This window comes from Rhinopithecus bieti, unplaced genomic scaffold (assembly GCF_001698545.2).
Source record: "Rhinopithecus bieti isolate Rb0 unplaced genomic scaffold, ASM169854v2 scaffold_2435, whole genome shotgun sequence".
Taxonomy (NCBI): Eukaryota; Metazoa; Chordata; class Mammalia; order Primates; family Cercopithecidae; genus Rhinopithecus; species Rhinopithecus bieti.
In genome coordinates, this window is record NW_016803909.1 from 1230235 (window position 1) to 1237406 (window position 7172).

General features: G+C 40.6%; 1 long non-coding RNA gene across 1 annotated transcript; it reads left to right on the forward strand.

Annotated features, from left to right (window-relative positions):
- Window positions 1-1313: 1313 nt before the first annotated feature.
- Window positions 1314-2940, forward strand: LOC108519581 (uncharacterized). Its single transcript, XR_001882665.1, has 4 exons — window positions 1314-1363; window positions 1638-1740; window positions 2458-2588; window positions 2834-2940. It is a non-coding gene; the product is annotated as an uncharacterized LOC108519581 (long non-coding RNA).
- Window positions 2941-7172: the final 4232 nt, after the last annotated feature.

Sequence of the window (7172 nt, forward strand, 5' to 3'; positions counted from 1 at the left end):
GTGTGGTCAGAGGAAGGACATAACTACTTGATTGTGATAGCTATAAAGGAAGGTGCTGGAATCTGTGATCCTGATGGTTCTTAAAATGAGGATAGATGATGTAAAACATATTTGCAGCAACGTGGATGGAACTGGAGTTCATTATGTGAAGTGAATAAGCAAAGCACAGAAAGACAAAGATTGCATGTTCTCACTCCTGTGAGAGCAAATAGATGGAGTTCGTGAAGATAGAGTAGACTGGTGGTTATCAAAATCTGGGAAGGGCAGAGATAAAAGGGTATGAAGAGACATCGATTAGGGTACAAATATACAGTTAGACTTAGTGTTTGATAGATCAGTAGGGTGACTCTAGTTTACAGTGATCTGGTGTACATTTCAAAATAGCTATTACGTTGGTGCAAAAGTAATCACATCATTTTGCCATTACTTTTAATGTGATATTAAAATCAAATTACATTACTTTTAATGTAATGGCGAAATGGTGTGATTACTTTTTGCACCAATCTAATAGAGAATAATTTGAATGTTCCTAGGAGAAATAAATGTTTAAGGTAATGGATATTCCAATTACCCTGATTTGATCTTTACATAGTATATGAATGTGTCAAAATGTCATTCATACCCTGAAAATACAAATATCTGTTCTGTATCAATTTTTAAATGATTAATTTAGAAGATTTTATAAGATATTTATGTCACTTCTTTCATATATATTCTTCTGAATTGATACTTATAATTCACATTATATGTATATGTATATTGTATATATAAATTCTGAGTGCCTTTCTCTCCTTGTCTTCCTAGAGACACTTCCTTATCTTCCAGATTTTGCTCCAAGAATATTCCCTGTTGATGCTCCCTAACCTTCCCTCTGTCTCTTCCCAGGTGCAGTTGACTTGGGGTGTGGGGTTGCTTAAAATTTTAGCCATTTTAGACACTTGTATTTGAGCTATTTTCCCACTGTGTTTGCAATTAATTGTTCACAAGCACACAGCCCTCAAACAGGCTATGTATGAGCTTCCTAGGGCAGAAACCACCCAACATAGTGATAGGCACATGCTTGGCACTGAAGAAAAACTTGCTGAATGAAAAAATAAATAACCAATTGACTAACCATATGCTGTAGGAGGACTAGTGTAATCCAGAGGGGACAATGTCATTTTACAAATGCAGCTTGAAATTTGACAATGATGATGTGAATACACAGATTCCACTGTCCAGGAACAATATCAGAAATAGAAGCCAAAGCAAAGTGTTAAGAAAATAGATGAGGTGTTAACAATTATTTTTTTCTTTAGAAAAGTCACCCACTAACCTTGCAAGAGGCATCATTGTTGATTCATTGAGCTTTGCCCTCAAAAAGGTAAAGAAAACATCCCTAGCATAGTACTCAAAATAATAGGAAGACCAAAAGCAGTGGGAAATTTGACCTTGCTCTTCACAGTTTCCTTGAGAAGTTTTAGTAGTTCTATTGTGAAGCCTTAGTTCTCTGGCTATGACCTCTGTGTACCCCAAGGTTGGGTCAGCTTTGCACATAGCTTATGGATTAAACCCTTGGGACCATCCTATAGCCTGAGCTTTAACTGGCCTCAAGAACATGCACCCAAACCTGCAAATTCTTTTCTTTTGCTTTACAGGGGATGGGGACTCCTTTTTAAACCGAAGCTTTAAAAGACAGTGGTTAGAATTTATGCTGAAGTGGAGTAACAGGCTTTGGAGCTGAGCAGTGTCCTAATGCAGGTGAAAGCATGTATTGATTACTTAAAGAAAGTTAAAATAAAAGCAATTTTTCTCCCCATTTCGGCACATTGCAGCTTTTGGCCTATCCACTCATAGCTAAAAAAGCATTCTTTCCTGATAATCAAGCTTCAGCTGTCTGAATTTCAGGCTGAGCCTCTCCTCCTGAGCTCTGCTGAAGAGCTGCTTTAATTAACCATTATACCACAGATGTTATTGATTTTTTTTCAAATCTGGTTGAAACATCATTGTGCTGGATCATGGCCAAAACTAAGGCCTGAATTTGTGTGTGTGTGCTGCTTTTACTCCTTCTGCATACCTTATTAGTTTCCATGTCTGTTAAGTGCGATCCTTAGTATTAACTCAGAAAATATAGAATTGATTTTTAGCCTAGCAGCCGTGATCTAAGGGCTCCTAATTTGAAATCTGAAAACCTCAGTTGCTGAGGAAGTCTTTCTGCTGTTACTCTATACTTCCTTGAAGTAAGCTTTTTATTCTTTAATTTAAAAAAGAAATCTCCCTCTGCCTTTTACTTCTTTTTCTTTCACACACATACATTTGGAAGTTTCAAGGGAACATGAACATCTCTTTGCATTTTGAACGTGTTTGTCATGAAAGGCCTAGAGCCTTATTCTGCCCTGCCCTAAATGTTTGACCTGCAGTGTAGATTGTATAAGATTTTGAAACTGAAGTGTCTTTAACACTTTCCATATTTTGAAGGGAAATTTGGAAGAACTTGAACAGCATTCACTTTGAGCAAATTGCAGGATATCAGAAACAACGGGGCATCTGCCTGCCTTTTACAATCCACCTTCCAGTGGGATGATAAACTCAAGGACCAAACAATCACAGTAGGTTCCTAAATTCTGATAAGGTTTCTGTGAGTTTAGTGATACATTCTTTAAATGTAATCTGAAGCTTTTAAAATACTGTAATGGCAGCTCTTGACCTTTAAAAATCACATGGAGCAAGAGGTGGTGAAAAATGTTTATTTACTCTGCATTAGTGGCTAACCTCCCGTTCCTTCCTAGAACGAGTAGTTCTTTTATACTCGGGAACTCACGCATGTCACCCCCATTCTTCCAACACGAACCAGACAGGCCCACTTGAGCTGGAGAAACAATGGCCTGTAGCCGGTCCTATGCCTCAGTGCGAAACAACAATGCAGGCCTCTTGACGAATTCTGGCGTCGCGAGTGGAATCTTGCAGTTCAACATGTCTGCTGAACAGAAGTTGGAAAAAGAAAAGATCATCTTGTAAACAATTAATTAATGTTTGTCATGAATTATCATTTTTACTTCCTTCTCAAGAGGCTCAAAGGGAATAAAAAGGCATTTTTGCAGGTGGTGGCATTCAAACTAAGGGCAATCAAAGGTTTGAGAGCTGAGGCACAGCACTCTGAGTCTCTAAGGGTGAATGGTGCTAGGATTAGAGCACAGCAGGGGGTTGAGGGCTTCAGGTGTGAAGCTTAATGTTTGTGATCAGCAAAAAAAGTCTTGAATTTATCTAAACTGCTCTTCTGCTAACAGTACTTCTAGCACATAAATGTTCTGAAACTGACAAGTGTTCTCATTGCTCTTCTAATGCAAACATGATCTGCATTTGAAAGATGCATCCCTTTTGCCTAATTTAGAATGTGCATCACAAAGAGTGTTACATGATGACCCCACAGATACACACACACACACACACACACACGCACACACACTCCATGCTGCATGCACATACACACATGAAAACTGTCTCTTTCTGGCCTAGATCTTCTCTGAAGCTCCCAGCAAGGATCCTACAAGATTGCTTTTCTCTAGATTCCTAAACCAGAGGTTGAGAACTAGGGGTCTCAATAGCCATCTGACCAGTGAATTCCTCTGATCTTCTACATGAATAATTCCTTTTAATTTGGTTTGGATAATTGTCTAGAATTTATCGTACTGCATTTTCATTTGCAGTCTTCCCTCTGCTTCTCCCAGCATCGATTTCTATCAGTAGGAAGATATTGAAGAGTATCCAATATATGAAAAATTTTAAACACACACACCACCAATATTAAAATTTCCTAAGGAATTATGACTAATATTTGCAACCCCTAGAACCAATGACTTTGGCAGGCATTATTGATAGAGGTTGCTAAGTCCACATAAATACATCTGATAGTTTAATGAATCCTCTCCATAATCAATAACTGAACTCTACTCATTTTCTTTCTATATCATCAATAGAGGTCACCTACTAGGAAAGCTCTAGAGGGAAATACTAAGTTAAAGGTTATGAGATGTCACTTAATGAAAATGAGTCATAGGCAAAAATTAGAAGGACCAAGATGAATCTCAGCCTTGAATTACTTTTTAATCTAACCTTCCCAAACTCTCTCCTATCCCGTAGGACCCACCCATTTTCTTTTCTGCATTCACATTTCGTATTCCCTTTAGTATTCACTTGACATCATGCAATAAACACAGGTTATTGGTGCATGAAGCCTGGAGGCCCTGAGGGATCCAGGATGACAAAGGAAACGTAGGCACACACTTGCCTCCTTTTGCCCTGACTCTTTTGGAGCTATTAAGTCGAGTGACGCTCTGAGGTTTATGGTCACCATCCTAGACCCTGTCGTGGGGTTTTCCCTTGAATCCCAGCATGTAGTGGGATTCAACTTAGAAAAATAAACCCCGGAAGCTAGAGAAGAGTTTGGGTAAAATGGGCCAAACTAGAATATTATCAGGTCAGGGACATGAAAGGAGAGTTAAAAAGTTTAGAAGAGGAAGGGATCTGGGAGGAAAGAAGGCAAGCAGAACCCCTGAGATGGAATAGACAGAAAGGAACGCCTTTCCTGAAATTCCTGGAAGCTCTAGTTTGTTAATATCTAAAGGTAGATAAAATGACTTACCAGAAAAAGTAAATTAGTTTCTCAAAACTACTAAAACTCTTCAAACCTAGACATATACTTAAGTATTTTCCGTGGTTGCCTATTTTTTGTAAAGATGTTAAAATCCTATTAAAAGCCAAATGCCAACTGCTGTAGAATTATGCAGAAAAAAACAGTGAAAAGAAAGTAGCAATGGATGTGGTGAAACCGAAAAAGACTGGAGTTCGTGACACCCTATACCCAAAGGTACACTCCAGATTTATTACAGCTACACTGGGGTTGTTTCTAGGTTCCAGGATCCTGGACCTTGGTTAGGGTGTGTGGCTCTGCCTGGTGTCCACATTGTCTCTCTGAACCTGCCTAATCTTCCCTTGCCCCCTTGCTGAACAATGCTCTGCATGTGGCATTGTCTCCAGGACAGATCATATGTCTGCGGGGCAGGAGGTTCACCTTTCTTCCCTGCCACACACTGCTCTTCATTCTTACTTTGGAGGGCTAAGATAGCACTCACTGGGGCTTGAGGGGAGGGAGCTGAAAACGTCCCAAATGAGTGGAAAATTGAAAATCTATGTGGCTTTTATTGGTATTGGATCAATTGGTCTAGATCTAACTGGAAAATGTTTTATTGTAGGGTGAATTTTACAAAATTATGAACATTTAGCTTTAAAATAAATGGCATTGATTAGTCCAGTGATTAGAACTATGTGCAAAGATGGTATCAGACTAATACAATCCCCCATCAGGAAAGACAGAAACATAGATGGCAATGGTTTTCACATTCTTTGTTTAAATGTAAACAATTAGATTCCCCCAACAAGTGTTTAGCTGCAAGTTGCATTAACCCAAAGCAACAAGGAAGAGTTTCAAGGAGTAAAAACAAAGAATAGTTTTAAGGAGTATTACTAGGAATATATCTTCCTTCTACAGCAGAAAACTAGATGTTGCGGGGAGTGGGGGGAAGTCCTCCTATAGATTGCTAACGAATGCCTCCCCCAACCACCAGAAAGGAGTTGATGATGGAAAGAATTAAAAATTGTGACCATTTGAACGGCTCTGCTGGTTGGATCTGTCTTTTCCAAAGGGACTGATATTTCTAGGACTATCTGTCTGCGTGAGAGGTCCCACCCACCCTGCTACCATTTTAAGGAGCCCTGTGAAAGGCTCCTTATTTTGCTTCCCTCCCACTCCCCCCATTATGCCACCACTGTGTGCTAGTGCTTGAAATTAATCAAGGGCCCCTTCTGGGAAAGGGATTCCGCTTTGAGAGAAACGGAACTGGACACTTCTCTGCCTTCCGCGCCCCTCGCCCTGCCAGCCCCTGCTCCCCAAAGCTCCCCAGACAAAGCCCCAGGACTCCCAACTCCCGCGGAAGCTGCGAGGAGCCGCAGACCTGCCCTTGCCAGACAGCTGCTGTTTGAACCCAGTTCTGACCGTAAAATCAAAAGTGGGTCCGAGGGAAGCAGTAAACACTGTGCAATGAGCCTTTTGAAGGCAGCTGATGCCTCATTTGGGGTGACATGTTGTGGCTGATGAGTGTGGATGATGTGGGGTTTTCGATAAGTGCCTCATCAGTATCCTCATCATGCTCGTGTTGCTCCGCCGCGGCGTGTGCCCTGACTTGATTGTAATTGCCCGAATCTGCTCCCGCTGCTCAGGCGCGCACAGTAATATGCAATAAAACAGCAAGAAGTGAATGTTAACCATCTGAGTTCTGACACGGCGGCTCTGCAGTTCAAGATCTCCATTAAGACCGAAAAAAAAAAAAAAAAAGAAGGAATCAGAAAATTCCCAGGGTCTCCTTTTATGATCCAAGGGAAAGTCCAGAAATTAAGGCGCTGTTTAGTCTTCTTAAGTCCTCACAGGTAGAAACAGGTAGTTTGCTAGTGTTTATTTATTTATAATTATTATTATTTTATTATTTTACATCCCAGGTGTCGCTGCCCTTGCTGCTTAACTCTAATAGCAGGCATAGCTGCAGCCCTTGCCCAGGTGTGGAGGGTGGTCCAGGTCTTCAGGGGAGGCAGAGACCCTCCTCGCCCCAGTCTGTCAATGTCCTCCTTAAGCCTTTGGTTGTTTCAGGTGCTAAGTGTCTAAGATCCAACTTTTCAGCGAACTCAAAGAGGCAGACACCTGAAGCATTGCTTCATCAAATCACTCACTGCTTACTGGCTTGGTTTTCAACTTCGCTAACATGCAGTGACCTAAATGGTCTCTTCCGTTCTTTCCACAATGACTACACACCTACGGAGGCCTCCTTCTATACTTTGAAATTAAATCTGCCAGTGTCAGGGACATCGGGAGAACCAACTCCTGGAAAGTGAGCTGGTCCCCAGGACTGTGTATTTAGTCTTCAACTGTAAGAAAAGAAAGCCTGTCTGGGAAAGGAGACCTGAGGTGAGCATAGTGATCACCTTTCCTTTCTCAGATGAAATATTTTAAATGAAGGCAGAGGGAAGAGAGTGAGTTTTTTTTTTTTTTTAAGTAAGGTAATTTTTTTAGTAAAGTTAGACTTTGTACAGCCCAGATTTCGGTATAGATCTGATGATAAATATGCACACTTGAAAATCTAATT